Here is a 17,751-nt window from a genome sequence, read left to right as displayed (position 1 = left end):
TTTAGTTTTATACACGTGAATCTTTACGAGACACGCGATCTTTTAGGCACCTTATACAAAAGTAGTGATGAGATTCTTGAAATTCGAATCCTGCCACTCAGATTTAGCGGAGCGTTTACTTACCGATGGTTGCCACGGTGAAAGGAATCTGAAAAATTGATCATAGCCAGTCATTTTTAAGTTGATTCCAAACCAAAGATTGATAGAAAAAATATAATAAAATATTGAAGAATTTTTTGAAAATTTAATTGCGTGTCGACATGAACAAAATAATTACTTTTTGTATCCTTTAATGACGTCCACATCCAGAACTTTTTCAACTTGAGATAGATAACGGTTATCAAAAAAGAGTGATCGGTGAAAATGAATATTTCTTGGGCTCGTAAAGAAAGTTGCTCGAGGTGCGAACTGAAAAGCTGTAACCACTTTTAGCATGCTCATCTCGTTACATTTTTTGATTACATACTCAAAAAAATTTCCGAAGGAATATTGTCCAATAAAAAATGTTCACTGATATATTTTACCTAACTACGGTTTAAATATCGTAAATGTCATTCTAACCGGAGGTACATCAAAATGACAGCCAAAAACTGCTGACTTTTCGGTTTTATACCCGTCACCGATTCTTCCACAAAACTGGATAAGTTCGGAAACAGCTAGTTTGTGGCGTATTAAAAAATGTACAAAAAGTTATTTCGTTTGTTGATCTGCTTTGGAAAATTCAAAAAAGAAACAAAAAACTTATAAAGTATTTTGCAAAAAGTTGCTCAGATCAAGTAGTGTTCAGGTATCGCGTATTTTCAGCACTTGTTACAGCACAACATAATATTTTCTACTGTTAAACATTATTTGGGGACTAGCGGTTAGCTAAAGTAGCAGTTTACAAAGTTCGGGTTTTCTATTCTTGGAGTAAAATTTTATTTATGATTCCCGAAAGCTCGTGCGAAATTTTTCGGGAATTTTTTGGTTGATGTCAATAAACCTATTAAAAAAAAAATAGTCGTTTCCCTAACGTATGAAATATACCACACCAAACATATCCAAATCCAAATTTTCGATCTTGCAGGGGGGAGGGGGGGAGGGGGCGTGGTCCGCTATCTTGGATTGAAGGTACAAAATATTGTCTTTTTCAAAATAATTCCTGATCCGTTGATCCTACGACAAAAATGTCTAATACAAATTTAAAGAAGACTAAATTACCTACGTTTTTTGTAGATACACTTTTTTTTGTAAGTCTGATGATTAATGAGTTACAGTGGCGGAAACGTGAATATCCTTACTGTTGTTCACTGGCCCTACAAGGAGTGAGTCACTGAGCTTGCTGGTTCGTGTGGTTTTCTTGCTAGTAATGAAGGATTAAAGCAGTTCTGCAATGTAGGTGCTGGTACTGTAGGTGTTATCAATGTTTCTGGACGATACTGCCCATGCCAGTTCCATGGCTTTTGATACAAAGCACCACTTATAGCCTGTTGCTATAAAACGATCCTTTGATCTTGGATTTTTCCCAAGGATCTGACAAGTTCTGGGTGTAGCCTCTTGATATTTTCTTTTCGAGCTGAAATTGTTCTCCTATCAAGTCGTTTCAGATATTGACACTTTTTTCCTCGAGTTTTTGTATGTGTCCGAGAATATTTCACAGCCATCTGACACCAGGCAAAGTTACGACCAGTGTTGCACGAGTCCCGGGTGTGTTTCCCAATATTTTCGCATCAGCAATACAAGCATCGGGAATTTTCAGGTCCACAGAACGATTAATGCAAGTAACGTTGTTAACCGGGTTCGTGTCGATGAAGTCTATGGGTCGTCTCCTCGGTTGTGCAGGACATTTATTTTTCACGTACCGCTTCAAAAAATGGCTTCACTTTCACTATTTATGTAGAATTCTACAAATAAGAGACGTCGGTGTGTTTCTTTTGACGATTTCGTACCCCTTTCAACGTTCACGACTCCCGCATTAGTTTTCTATATCTGATATTTTATCTCTAAACAAGAGCTTCTTTAGAACTACTGCGTCGTTTATGAATATTCAATCAAGATAGGCACAGCTTAAGCGCTCATGCTGTTATTGCTGTCAGTGAAAAGATGCACAAAAAATTTCCTCAATATCTGACGTATTTGCGAGAAGACAAAATTTTTGGGTGAGAGTATGAATCAAGAACGTATTACTGTTAACATGCTACTTTTCACCCAAAAAATATTTTATTTATGATACAAACAACACCTACGGTAAGTCTAGCTGCAAAATTACCTAGGATGCATCATTCTTGCGTATCAAATTATCGTCCATTGTACATTACATGCGATAACTCGAATAACCTAGTTTCGTCGATTGGTTGGTAAAATCACGGACATAATGCAGGAGCGATTCGGTGATATTACACTGTAAAATATATTCTGGTGTGGACTTATACAGAGCACAATTTGATTTCCATTCAACACTGTTGGTGTCCATGAACACTATCTGGTGCTACATTTCCGAGTCGACTCCGATAATTGTTCTATACAAGTTCATATCGGTTAATTTTGACACGAAATTTTTTACAGTTTAAACTTGCATAAAGCGATGTTTAATAACGTTCACATTTCGCAAGGTTCTTTTCTCGATTGTCAATTTATATACATATACGGAGTGTTTACAGGCGTTTCCATATCTACAGAATATTTTTGCACAAGATAAGACCGGTAATGTAATAACAAAAAAAAAGCTCTTAGATAACAGTGTACACACGAATACCTAACATCCTCCTCCATGAGTGTCCCGCAGCTGATAGATAACGAATTGGCAGTCATCCATTCGTTAGTATACTGTAGCTCTTTATCGTACGAGGGTTCGAACTCGGGGCAACGGCTTGCAAACAACGCGTGTGGTACCTTAATTCTTACTTTCGTTAGATTTTCTTTCTCTTTATCGAAAATTTGATTTTTTTGCTGCCGCCGAAAACAGTTGGGCGTTACGTATTTTCTTGGTTATTCACGACTTATAATACATGCTTGTAAAACACGTTGACAAATTTCTGTACCAAAAAAATTATAGATCATTGGTACACTTAGTATCTAGTGCCGGGGTTCGCTTTTTATTTCTCTCCAAATATACGATTTCACCTTCGACATTAAGTGTGCGTATGTGTGTACGCGTGTGCGTTATACGCGTATGCGTGATAATGTTTTGATTATGATTTTGTTTCTACGAGAGTATAGTTGGCGATTGGTGTTTACATTCGGATGAAAGACTGGATTTCATTTCCTTTTGCGATTACTTTACGCCGGTGCTAACGGGGGTGTTCAAATACGTGCGCGAGGATGAAGTGTAAGCCACCTGCGGTGTACGCATGGTTTTGTACGAAAAGTTGGTGAATTTTAAAACAAAAGTTACTCGTGGCACTAAGAGTAGTACGTCGGATGCGAGCCAAAGCGAGGAGGGCAAGAATACACCGAAGCATCGAGAGGGAAATCGATTTGGTATGATGGAGTGGCTTCGATTGGAGGGTGCGGGGTCCATCTACCCCGAGGACGCCCTCCGACGACTCTCCTTGTACGCCGTGTCGCCGCGTTTCTTTCGCAAAACCCGTGCATCATGGTGAGTTGGTTGGCAACCGTATTGCTCCTGTTATATCGTCTCCAAGCAACGACAATTCTGCTCTGTAATTTTTCATGTATTTGTTTCATTCTTCCTCCGTAGGTAACACAAATTATCGTAGGTACAGTAATGTCCGTTAATACCTTGGGCTTCCGGTTCACTTGCCTTCGATCCGAAACAAAATGCGAGCTCGATTTTGTATAAATTATGTGACAGTGACTGGCGATGCAGCCGACCACGTGAGAGATTGGGAGTCATTGTTACGTAATTCGTGTAGAATCGAATTCGCATTTTGTTTCGGAGCGAAAAAACATGCGCGTGTTTGGAAATTGGAAGGAAGTTTGTAAAATTAACGAAAACACTGAATTTATGTACAATAGATTCACTCACTCTAAATTTTCAAGGGAAATATGATACCTTTGTATTTGCCCAGAATAACCAAATTTTCAATAGACTGAATGCAAAATACTAAAATTGATCAATTTCAGGCTATTTTACCATCGCATTTTATACATTTTCTTAGGTACAAAAATTGACCAATCGAAGCCTGTAAACCGTTTGATGCCAATATCATAGTTTTTGTATGCTAATATATCGTTTGGTTTTTAATCAATCAGAGACCAGGTATTCACAAATAGCATTTGCATTGCTTCCTCTTACGAGGCACGGCAGCTCTATTATCGTGCTTAGACTATGTCAGCACTGATGGGCCGACGTCCTTAATCGCGGCTTGTGCGTGACTCGATGAAGGGACTTCGGTGTTGGGTTAAAAATGGCAAACAATCGATTTTGTTACGGTAAAAAGTTGAATTAAAAATCCTTCAACGAAAAGTTGGTTAAAAATACTACACATCCAAAGAAAAAAATTGATCTTCTATGACAACAACGCGTGCGCAACTGGATTAAATATTTCAGCAGTAGCGAAGAAAAAAAAGTCTACCGTATTTTTGTAAGGAAAGTTTTGAATTTGAGTAATTTCAGAGACAATCTCGATTTTCGATGTTTTCGGCCATTTTTTTTTTTTTACACAATTCTACGAAATCACCTGTAGTTTCCGACGTATGTGCTCGCTATGACTATAGCACGAAAAGTGTTCAAAGTTTCTAGAATTCAAAAAATAACATTTCTCTTTCTTGCGACGGTTCGGATTACCAATTTGCTTCGTAAAATGTCACACCGACGAATATAAGTCGTTAAGTTTAAAAAATAACTGCAAAGGCCAATTGCGATCCACCGTTAAATCCTCATCGGCTTCTAATCTATTTTTCTTGGCGTCTAATGTCTGATTAATTAATTAAAGAACATGCCAGAATAAGAAACCAATGTAATCACATGTAGCCACGATTTTAGCCTAATCATATTGGTCAAGATTCATTAAGTTTGTTATTGATGAATGTGATCATGGTCAGGCGATCGATGGATCGACCGATCAACGATATCATTGATAAAAACGCAATGTCAAGTAGCTGTTTTAATGTCTCAGGTACGCCGTAATCATCCTTGTCGACTATCGCGGAGAATTTACGCATCAAATATCTACGTATCAAAGATAAACTTGGATCGGCATCTAATTGGCTACATTTGTTAGTAAACAGAATCGGAATATTACGTTTGGGTGTCGGTCTTAATTTAGATTTTATGTAAACATTTGGCCACCGTTTGGCATTCTCAGACAATAGTTATAACTTGTCAAACTATAACACATTTGGTAACTCAATAAACTATATGCTGAATAAATGTAGACTGGTGTACCCACCACCAGAAAATTGATATCTTTCACGAATCAGCGTTTTTGGAATCGAACTTTTTTTATTTCCTACCAGCAACAACACGCTCGCTGCGCATGCGCTTTTCGTTTTTTAATTTTTACTTTTACTCAAAAAACTAGTGCGTACGATCATGCCAGATTAAAATTAATAATTAATTTATACGAGCTATAACCAAATAAGAATAACATGGAATGAAAATCAGTTCAGCAAATTGACAGTTTGACTTGAAATTCGTGCGGTATATTGAAGTCATAGCTTTAAAAATTGAAGTCAAACAATGTTTTCTAAGATTTTTAAATTGCAAAGACTAGCACGTTTCGACATTCACCGCGAAAACTAACACGTTTTAATACAGATTAGTAAAAGTGTAGTATTGCTGGGTATAAAAATCCAAAAACATTGATTATTGGATACAATAGTTGTTACACTCTAGTCGAAAGATTATGCGTAGTTTAGGTAAGGACTACTTGATATAAATATAATAAGACCCATTGATATTTATATCGATAAAAAATCTGGAACAAATTTAAAACATCTGTAAAGAATCTGTAAAAATTTTGCTTTCTACCTGCATCGTTGCGATATGAAAACAATGAAAAACTTTTCCTACCGCATTTGAAAGCACAGTAAAGTTTTACATGTCGGTTCGTCCAAAAACATTTCTTCTTTGAGGAAAATTGTTACCCCAGTGGCTCTTTATAATGTAAAATAAATTGTTCAGCTCTAAGGAGGACCATCCTCAAAGGGCCGAATCTTCCGCAAAAAATATTTGTCGTCTGCTTCTGACCTTTGACACCGAAAATTCTACGAGACTCCGAACAATGTTCAAGCGTTATAGATTGTCAAACTAGGGCGTCCGCATTGTTTTGCAGGAGAATAAGGTAAAACTCATATTGTAGGGCTTCGCATGCGAAGGTCTCACATAATATCGGGGTGAATCTGTTTATTTCTCGTTCCAATTAGCTCCGAGTCTTATGGTCTACATTGGAATTAATAGTCTTGCGCGATTAGCTTGTAGACATTCAATCGTATGCCCGCAAGATTTCGGTTAGAAAGTGAAAAAATCTTGCCACTCTTGAGATCTCTCCCAATGGGAACCGTGTTATGTAGAAAATCGTGTACGTTTCGTTTATTGCAATCAAAATTACAGTGAAGACCCCAAAAAATTTTAGAGCTGATATTTGTGAAAGCATCAGAGGTGAAGTAAAAATGTGTATAAAATGAATATATTTCGCGGAGAGAATAAAAAAAGAAATGTTATCGTTTATTAAATCGATTGTAGCCCCCGCCTGATCCCATTTTAAGCACCGCTTGGAAACACAAGTCTTTCACGTCAAAAAACTGTGAAATTTTAGATGATACAGTAATATAAAAATTGAGATGCTGGGAAACGTTGAAAAACAATCTTTTTTTGTGAAAAAACCTGTGTTGCTATGGTTCGTGAGAATCTAACCTGAAACGAATTCAATAATCGAAAACATCTTGGTTCGTATATTTTTTTGGCAACAAGGATACGATAAAAAATTTAATTTGAAAATTAATGTAAAATAAATGTGAAAAAATTGATCAATGTACTTTGCCAAAACCGTTAAAGCTAAAGAGCTGAAATTTGCAAAATTTTTGCATCTTAGTACCTACGTACTACAAGATACCAAAATTGCTGAAAAATGAAATTTTGCTCGTGGATAGTTAGTTAATAATTCATGAACTTGCCCGTATAAAGACAAATGTAAGCCGTATTTTATTTCATTATAATTCCAAAGTACAAATGGAATTTGTATTTTTTATTTAACTAAAAAAAATAGGTATGACTCGTATTTATTTTGTTTTGATCAGAGAATACGTGATTCGTATTTTATTTCGTTTTCATTACAAATTGCATTGTAATTTATGTGCCTTTATTCACAAGTTACAGATTAGAAATATAATTCTTTTTCAATTAACTAAATACAATTTTCGGGCATGTCCATACATGAGACAGCACATACACGTACCTATAACAGTATCTGAACAAACGCTTCACAATGTAATCTCACTATTTCGTAATTCTTAGATCAATAATGTATTGTATTGAATCTAACGGTTGTCTAATTTTGAAAACTGGAATTCTCTCTCAAATTCTGTATCGCAAGACTATCACGCTTGAGTGCGTAGTCCTCAGCGCAGTACTTGCTTTTGTGTTCTTGGTGAATATGTTTGAAGAGTGGTCAGGATCGATACAACGCTTCTTATTCTAGAACACTAGAACTTCTCTGCGCTTGACCCCAGGCGCTGAGAATCCTTCACGGCCAAAAATTTTGAATTACAGCGTGGGCAAAATGACTTTATAAATAACTCCTAAGCCCGTTTCATTACCATGTTTGGAAAAAAAGTGATGATTCAACCGTAGGTTTACGAAATCTGAAAGGAACATCACTAGTCATTTTTGGGTTGAGGGTTACACTAAAAAGGCTGAACTTGAAAATTTATCAAATTCATGGCCAGCAACCGTTTTACAATTCCATAAGAACCTCAAATATACGTTCTTGTTTAAGCCTAGGCTTCAGTTCGAGGCCTGTGCCCCAATCTCAACTTCTGGTCTTCAGATATACCTCGTGGATTGCTCCATGTTCAAGACAGCAAATATTTCGAATTGTAACATTTACTTTGCTTCACATGCATTTTTCGCTATACCTGAAATTGTTTTCGATCGGGGATCAATTTTAAGCTCTTGAAATTCATTCGACAATTTCAGTGAATTTGGAAAACTGACATTTTACTCACCCTGATTAAAAATTTTAATCGAAAATTTTTCTGAATAACTCCAAATGCGAGAATATCGCACAAATTACTTTGCAATTGTTGGATTTCCTTCAAAAAAGCTCTGGTCTGCTGACTTTCGACAGCTTGCAGGGACAGATTCATCGATTTAGAAACAAATTCAGAGTAAAACCAACGTCAAAAACTTTTGAAATCAACTGAAATGAAGTATTCACAAACCCAATTTTCTCATTTTGCATTGCTTTGATAATACGAAGTTTTACCATAAAATCCCCATTTCTCCTGACAAATTAGAATTTAGCATTTTATGATTCATAATTTTCTTCTACGAAGTTCAAATTTATAAACTTGCCATGTGTTCGATGTCTTGCTGCTTATTTCACTGCCCATCTTATTTCTATCCTAGACCCTTGCATCTTTAGTTGGGGCCTCTTGATTTGTCGACCATTCCCATAAATTTCAAAAATCGTACCTTCTCTGCCACATTTTTGACCTTGCGCCGTAGTCGAACTTCTTTTTTCACTTGTATAAATATACTAGAGGTATACCCCATTCGTGCCAAGTGGCTCTGATTCACATACACCCATTCCAATCTATTAACCTCGATTCTCGGCTATCTCTGCCGACAAACTTGTCAGCCGTACGTCAAGCTCCAGACTACTTGTACGACACCCCTGCCACTACCATGTCCTATTGGTCTATTGAGAAATTTGTAGAGCATCTGATGACCTAAGACCATGTATTGAGAGGAAACGATGAAACTTAGGAGCCTGAGCGACCGACTACGCATGCGCAAAATAATTCAACTTCATTTGTCGGCGAGATGGTACCACAGCAATATTTTCGGCTGCAAGACAGGGGATCCAACATACTCGAAACGAGGCATGAGGTGTCAAACTCCCCTGCGTCAAGTGACGAATTAAAATTATGATGTTACAATGACTCAAAGCACTCACCAGTCATCCATCAATTAAGAATAAAGGTTTATCTACCAATCACAAATCACTTTAGCTGTAAATCTGCTTAATCTAAACGAAGTCGCATCACCTACATAACCTCTATGAACCGAATTTACACATGAAATTTAAGGTGACCCAATAAGTGACTAACCTGCGTAAGAATCCAACAAAGCTTACGCACGAGCACTACTATCGGTGTACGGAATAAATTCACATTTCAATTGAGATTCACTATGAATTCGTATGTACAAACATGATGGTGTGATAGCGTTGCTGACGTAAAATGTACCAAGCACATAATTGCAGTTAATCAATTAACCATGTCACTTTGTTACGTGCCTGCGACATCTCTAAAAGATATAATTGCCGAGGTAGACTAAATGCGTCCTTAAACAAGAGATCAATCATGTCATTGCCATTTAACAAATCTACGAAATAAAGTTCTCTGTGATTACAATGCGATGTATCACAAGTATCAAGGTTTGCTGGGAATGCTTAAATTATATTTTATATGCATGAAACACCCTGTGGATGTTCTGAGATATTCGCGAAAAAGCCCACTGCACATTACATAGCGCCACTTGGGTTTCCTTCATTCTATTACGCTGCACAATTCTTCGACACCGTGTTTCATTTTAATCGCCTCGAGCTGATTACTCCGAAACTAAGAAAGATACGAAAAAACGTTTCCTGAAAAATATTTAGCGCATGGAGAGGCAAAGAAGATGAAATAGTCAGATTTAAAAAAAATGCAACCGATAAGATCAGGTGAAGGTCAACTTGGTTTTTTTTTTTTTTAATGAAACAGTATATTTTTTTCATCTGCATTTGAAAGAGCAAATTTCGCATCGAAAAGTACTCGCATGCTTACCACCTAAATTTGACTGGTTATGAGATAGGAGCCGGTCAAGTTGATACGGAATAAGTTACCAATAACTCGTTGGTTCCGTGGAAATACTTAAGGACTCAAGTATTCTGAAACCGAGAGTTGTCAAAATAGATTTCTACGTGGAGTCTACGAGGTTAGATAAAGGGTAATTAGTATTTTTGTATCGTATTCCATTTATTTGGTACCAAAAAAATAGCGCAGATACGGAATCTATTTTCCAACTTTAGTTGAAATCCTTTGTGAGTGTTTGTTTATCAGTAGCTTGAAAAGTATCAACGAGAATAACAAGATACTGATAACGTGATAAATAAATATACGCAAATGATTTAAACTAAAGTTATCAGCACATCGTATTTTTTAAATTATTACTCTCCGATTGATCAGTATACACTAGAGTGTTTCAAAAAAACCGACTTTTTTTTTTTTTTTTCGAACAACATTGAAAAATCTTTCGAGTGTCCCTCAAAAATGACCTCGGTAAAATATGAGCTCTTAATATTGATATTTAGAGGTGGCGATTCTCAATTTTCTATTTCCAATTTAAATAACATGGGGAAAAATTTTTTAAAAATTTAGAATCTTATTGCTCGAAAACGAATCAGTGTGCAGATATAAACAAAACATATTCTTGTAGGAAATTTTACGCTCTACAATAAAGATCTGAATAAAGATTTGCGTAAGGTAAGTCGTTTCGGAGTTATCAGGACTCAAAAGTCGAAACGTTTGAAACAATGATGTTATTAATTTATAAATGCTTCCCGGTATTTTAGTTCAATTCAATAAGCTCGATAAGTCATACGTGACTCCAAAGACGAAATAAATTCTCATCAATTTTATATTATCCATTTGACTTTCAAGAGCGTTCGGGAGTATTTTTATTTTCGAATAACTGCGTACAAGGTGCCTGGCGTCCAATTATGTTTTGATCCACTTTTCTTCTCGTAATGAATGGTTGATATTTGATAGCCTCCACTCTTTTATACTACAATCTGTGAACTTGTAACTAGTCCGTCTTGATACGTATACTAATCAAGCACGTATGATATCATGAAAATTGATAAATACCGCAAGAAATCCACGTGGACATGAAAAATGACTGAAGTTACAGACAGCTCATCGCCAGTTATTAAATGGGACGTTTGGAAGCTCCTTGAAACTAGGCAAGGGACGATGCTGGCAGTTTCGGTAAAGAAATATCCTACCCTTACCGACTCAATTAACATTATTATCCGCATAAGCGTGTCGGTAAGTGTAGGGCACTGCTATTATCCCCGTGCCCGTCCTGCCCTTTATCTTACTTCAGTGAATACCCGTGGCTGGGTGTATATTTAACAATCTTCAGTCAACGACATGGATAACCCATCATAGGTGTACGATCAGGGCCTGACAATAGTGAGAACATCAAAGAACATTTCGCTCTATATTTTATTGTTTTTTGCTACCAGATTTTTACAATCCTGTTCAACATTCACACAGTGGTTTAAATAACGGTTATCTTATCAGATACGCCTTGAACTTCTCTACCACAAAGATACGACTGCCGGTACTTGTAATTGGTAAGCGTGATAACTTCGTCATTATGGTATGACTACATGTGTAAAGTTGATCGTGACCCTTGCGATAGTTATTTTTTTTCTGTTGACGTTGTATATGGCATCACGTGGAAACCGATTTAGAAAATTTTAGATTCAAAAAATTCTCTTCGTGGTAGTCCTCAATGGAATAGCGAATGGATACTCGAGGGATAACGTTGCGTAATCCTGCGGAGATGGATTCTGATCGTGAGCGATCAAGGCTACCCATGTCGTCTGCTGCGCAGGTAAAACAGGTGACAGCAGACGATACCGGTGCCCTTGAATCGATCAGAATCCAGCTTCGTACTTAAATGAACTTATAGCGATGTGTGGGTTGAGAAAAATTAATTGTTTGAGTTATTTAGATAATTTTAAGTATAATTTATCAGTGAATTTTGTGGACCAGGGGTGCAATTTAAGAAATGATGAATTGACCAACTTTCATACATCAAGTTTCATCATGTACGAATACTGTGATTAAACCATTTTCTTTTGAGTCCAATACAGAATTATAAAATTACAGAAAATCGAGTAGAATATAATACGAACACTGGGACTGTGCGGTGTCAAAAATTTGATACCGATTTTCTGTATTGATTTTGTATGCTCATGTCGAGGATTACCGAAATATTGTTCTGCCGGTAAATACGGAAATACTGAACTACCGACAAAATATCGAAATACCGATAAAGTACCAAATTACAGATCGGATGCCGAAATACCGAGAAACTGCAAATCGAAGAGCGTATAAAATTACAAACTATTGCACCGAAATACAGCAAATAGCTAAACGAACCTGTCACCGACCCATCCAAGTGCATTGCATAGCACACATGCTTTTCCGCGATCAACTGTAGTCAAATATACCAAGTATTATAATCTACGAAAATGGTAGTGTTATCTGAAAATACAACATGATACGAAGATTATTCGTAGTATCCAACGCATGGGAAGTACCGTGAAAGCATGAATTACTCGGTTGTTTGAAATCTGCATTCGATATTACTAAAGCTGATCTTGATAACGAAATATTTTGAAAAAAAAACATATCGAAGAAATTCCGGTATACCGAAATATCACGTAGCACTAATTGTGAGTTGAACACACGTAAGCAATTTATCTGCGAGCATTCGATGTAATAAGTACGTTAAAATATAATCTTCCACTGAATCCTATACCTATATATAATCCTATTTATTTGGAATTACGCGCAATTTTCAGTTGCCTTAGTTTTCCACCAACCTCAATCTCAAGTACTTTAGAACCATTAGAATCTCGAAAATCTCGCACGCAGCTTTCTTTCGTATTGTGGACATAAGGTAAGTATGCCAGTTATTGACCCTGTCCCAATTATTGATCTTTTTTGATTGTGTCTGTTTAATCCTTGCTTCTAAAAGTACCAAAAAATAAATTTGCATTATTCAATCCTCTAGCAATTGGTTTTAATCATCGAGAAATTTACAATTTGTGCTGTCAATTTATAATTTTGAAAAATAAGACGGTTATTAATTGGGGCTCAACGTGTCTATAACTGGTACACTTACCTTAGTCTAGTTAAGACTGGGATACTGTAGTCAGTCGTTAACGGTCGCGTTGAATGTCACTCGTGTCTTCAGTCAACGCTCATGTTGACCCGAAAAACTCGCAGCTAGCGTAATTGAGTGCAATGCCGGACGCAAATATTAAAAAAAAAATTCGTCTCACTCACATATGATCTGGAAAAATGTATTCCTGTTATTTGAATCACTACTAATTGCAGGAATGTATTTTCGGAAAAGTTTTTAAATATTTTTGTTCGCTATCGCATGTATGGAATTGCGTTATCTGCGGCACTTTTACATAGGCTCGGATAGTTGGCTAAATAAGTGATTCATCTCGGTCGGTACAGTTCCTGTTTTCAGGATAATATGATTTAAAAAAATAGCAAATGCAAATGTTTTTACATTTCACTGCCAAACGAAAAATTTGAAACTCACAAGATTTTACAGCCGAACGATGGGAATGAAAAATTTTCATGTCCCGTTTAATTTGAATTTCGGGTTCTATCGGAAATGAATCAATTCTCAGTGCTTCTATAATTTTTTATCTTTCTTACTTTTTCTAAGTGAATTATTTATGTAGAAATTTTTTTTTTGATTGGTTAAAAAATATTATGTTTTTGCGGGTAAAACTACCAAATTGCCCCTTGACACGACTTACTTTGGTGGGTGGCTTCATCCCCTGAAGGTGTTTAATGTGAAGATGTAACATGTTACAAAATAAACCATATCGGAGAGATCGTCCTGGGATATCTTCCTTGTCAGTGTGCTTCCAGTGCATAGTTGCAAGGTAGAGCAATGTACCTACTATTGATGAAGATACTTCGTAATTCACTCCGGTATTTAATTGGGGAGGGGAGGTACAGCTTCGACGGTCTAAAATCACACGTATTTTTAGGGGTTTTTTTAAAAGCAAATAACAACACTTAGAACAACCCGTGTTTGAGGACTTTATTACTTAGAGTTACACGAAGATTTTGGAATTATTTCATTGAAATTAATAATACAATAGCGGCACGACGTCGTTACGGAGTGGATTATTGAGATCACGACAAGCGGCTATTCGTTAATTACGCGCACGTACGAAGGATCAGAGAAAACGAGAGAAACTTGCACGAAAGAGTTCAATGTTTCAGTATATAATTGATTTATTGTCATATATATGGAGAGTACAGTGAGAAATGTTGAAATAAAAAAAAAAAATTTCAAGTAGGTATATACGATTGTGAGCAAACAATTTCACTTTTCAAAAAAAAAAAAAAGGTAAAAAAAAAGAAAGTCGAGATTGGAATTCAAAAATCCAGCCACGAGCTTGAATCTACAGATAAATTTCAAAGATTGTGTCAAAATTGACCGAGGAATCTGCGCCACTGGATTGAAAATATCGTCTTTCGTTACTTATGTGCGCCATGCCGCCATTTTGTTATTAATTTCAATGGGAAAGTTCTAAAATATTCTCGAAACTATAAATGATAAAGCCCTCAAATTCACATTGCTGTGTGTTCATTTTCTTTAAAAAAAAAAAAAAAAAAATCCTAAAAATGGGAATGATTTTAGACAGTCCAAACTGTACCCCCACTCTTAACGGTTGTTTCATGAAAAGTTTACAATTCATCGATTCGAACGTGAACTGATGTAGCCACATATAGATTATACCAGTGAAATAGTCAGGTACCTGCAGACATAATCTAATTCATCGGGATACTACGCAGCGAGTGCACCGAGCGAAGTAGTTTATGCGTCTTGAACGACAATCGATTCGTTTGGCCGTTCATTATTGCAACCCTTTAATGGTTTGTCGAAAACATGTGAGATGTTCCATATCAACTCAGTAAATGGTTAATCGTGATGTCTTTTATTTCAACCAGGGATTTTTCCTAGGACAGTTTAATTTTTTTTTTCAACATCTCTAGTTTTCAACCTGTAAATTTTCAAACTTTTCCCAAAAATTCTCAGAAAACACTGTTCGGTTTTCTATTTAGATTCTCACACAAATTTCAGAGCGCAAGAAGTGAGTTTTTTTAATACTGATTTATTTTTACTGGATTTCCACTTATTCACGATTTACCGCGTGTTATAGTTAGAAATTTGCTGCTGTAATGTATACAGATGATATTAAGATTGTACGAAAGCTTCCATTTTTGAACTTTTATACGAAACTGTCTATACGAGGGACAGTCAACGGCAATTCGGCCGCTTTATTTTGTTCGCTGACGTTTTAAAGTCGTTTCTCTAATTCTAAAACACTCGGGATTTACTTCAAAGTTTTTTGAAACCCTTTCTGCATTTGAATAATAATAATATCCAATAACGTCTGTTTTCAAAAATTTAAATCAGCACAAAGATAGAAAGTCCAATGAAAAGAATAAAACGAAGAAAAACAAAAGAGTTGTGTTCGTGCTTCCTGAAAATCAATTGAGACATTTTTGGAGATAGTTGTGAGATTCGCAAGCTGAAAATGAGTTGTCAAAAAGAACGAAAGCTTTCTCTCCGAGGTTTTCAGGGGTTGTACAGTAGTAGCAAAAATGTCTGGGGAAAATGAAAAATCCTTTGATCAATCGTTCACTCTGTCGACATGTAACTCCACATAAAATAATATAATAGCCGTACTTGCGTTCGTGATGTAGCGAAGGTATTATAAAATTAGTCAGATTGACGTACCGATACCAGGAAGAAAGCAGAAAGCCAATTTTGCTTGACGCGAATCCCTGCAGCGTGACGGAACTGGCTTCTTTGGAGTCTCGTTGTCTGTCGGCTTAATTGTACATCACATCAAACTGTATACTGCACGTATAACGCGTTCAATCCAATGTTTCCACGATAGCACGATATAACCATGATCGATAATCATTAAATCGAGTGGAAATCATTCAACATTGGAGAACGTGAGACAATTCAGGTGTTATTAGATAATTCGGTTGCTGCCTTATTCCGCGTTACAATATTCCAGTACCGATTAGCACACATTAAATGGAAGTTATATAGAATTATTGAACTGCCAAAAAATTAGTCTTAATACTGATAAACAGTGATGGATGCGAAATCCCAAATGATAACACTAATGTCGGACTATCATTCAAAATTTAGGGAAAATGAATTCTATCGAGCCTGGTAATAATGTTGAATGTTGCAACACTCCAAATATTCGGAATCAGTCACTATAATATGGAAGTTTATCCATAGGCAATTCCATATGCTTTGGCTTGAACCGTAATAAATGCGAGAAAAACTATTTCTGCAATAAGTAGTACATAATTCAATGACAGGAATATTGCTATTGTTAATGTTTCCTAACGAAAAAACTTTTTTTCGGATATTAGCATTCGGCATTGCATGTAGAATTGCGCCAACTGCAGCATTTGCACAAAAATGATCCGTAGGCTTCGATAATAGTGATAATAAGTGGCATATGACTCGGTTGGTAAAGACTGAATACAGTATCTTCGTAGGTTTCGTCTTTTCCTCTTCAAACAGGCTAGGTTCGTATCTTGAAAAGCGAAAAACCGTGCACACCGGGCATAAACGTGGAAACAAGCGATTTCGGTGCCTACAGATAGGCAACCGAGCGTTGCAATTTCGTTCCCGAGAAGGAAACTGTGATTCCGGTTGCCGATATGTAGGCGCCAAAGTGGCTCGTTTCCACGCTTATCGTTAATCCCGATATGTTGCGGTGGGCGTACGGGGAATTCCACACCATTTCCACGTAGCGGTGACTTCCAACATTTTCAATTTTAATTTCCTCGTAGTATATTTCACAATCGTACGGAAAAAACATGATTTGCAAAATTTTAGTGTTAAATAATGTCCTTTTTAACATTTCCTTGGAAAGTCCGATTTACGAAGCCTGTGAAGCGTTGGTAAAGTGCAGCATTATTTCCGAACAGTATGGTAAAACGATGTTAATGCATGCGCACTACTGTAATGCTCTGTTTTACACACTAGGACTTTTGTTGGCGCGTGCACACTTTCGAACAACTCAATTTTAGGCACTGTATCACTGAGCGTAAGTTACCTAACCCCAATTTTTCAGGCTGTCCGTGATACCGTCATCGCTTGCCAAAACAAACTTTCCATCACAGATGTTGGTAAAAATATTGTGTATTACAAGGTAAACATGCGGAAATTGATTCTGTGATAGCTAATGTTTCTTTCTAGTCGATTACGTTGGGAATGGAGAAAAACTAGCTGTCGCAGAATCAATAACCGCATGTGTAACACAATCTACTTTCCGCACTAGTAAGACAACCTACTATTTCACGGCAAAGGCATGAAAAATCCGTACACTACAGCTTTGAAATTCGCACTTCGAACTACGCAATTGCGGTGTAGAGAGTTTATACCGCAGTTCCGAACTCATTGTCAGACGTACAAAGTTTTAGTTTACAAAACAAAAACAGGCGTCAGAAAGCAATTTTTTCACGCCTGTGCCATGGGAAATAATGTTTCGCTGATAATGGGTATCACTAAATTTGCATTAAGAATAATTTAATTCTTACCAGACATTGTAATTGAATTTTTCAAAGTAAAATTTCGCAAATTTGTGGCAGACAACAGCCTACCAAAATTATGATGTATTTTGAAAAAATTATGGAAATTCCTTTGCGATTTTGTATTGCGAAAAGTAGTGTAATTGCAAAAACTCGATTTCGTAAGCTGAATACAGAAATGTTCCAAACACCATGTCT

At 36.5% G+C, this 17,751-nt stretch overlaps 1 protein-coding gene and 1 long non-coding RNA gene across 5 annotated transcripts in view; one reads left to right on the top strand and one right to left on the bottom strand.

Annotated features, from left to right (window-relative positions):
- Positions 1-17,751, top strand: part of LOC124301703 (GRAM domain-containing protein 2A-like) — a 103,051-nt gene that overhangs the window by 25,958 nt on the left and 59,342 nt on the right. The gene's annotated exons all lie outside the window — the stretch shown is intronic.
- LOC124301704 (uncharacterized) overlaps positions 1-17,751 on the bottom strand; it is a 52,069-nt gene that overhangs the window by 15,666 nt on the left and 18,652 nt on the right. Inside the window, exon 2 of the long non-coding RNA XR_006907543.1 lies at positions 124-148. This is a non-coding gene — a long non-coding RNA (uncharacterized LOC124301704). The remainder of the gene's footprint in view (positions 1-123; positions 149-17,751) is intronic.

The sequence above is a fragment of the Neodiprion virginianus genome, chromosome 3 (assembly GCF_021901495.1).
Source record: "Neodiprion virginianus isolate iyNeoVirg1 chromosome 3, iyNeoVirg1.1, whole genome shotgun sequence".
Taxonomy (NCBI): domain Eukaryota; kingdom Metazoa; phylum Arthropoda; class Insecta; order Hymenoptera; family Diprionidae; genus Neodiprion; species Neodiprion virginianus.
This window is presented reverse-complemented; position numbering and strand designations above follow the sequence as displayed.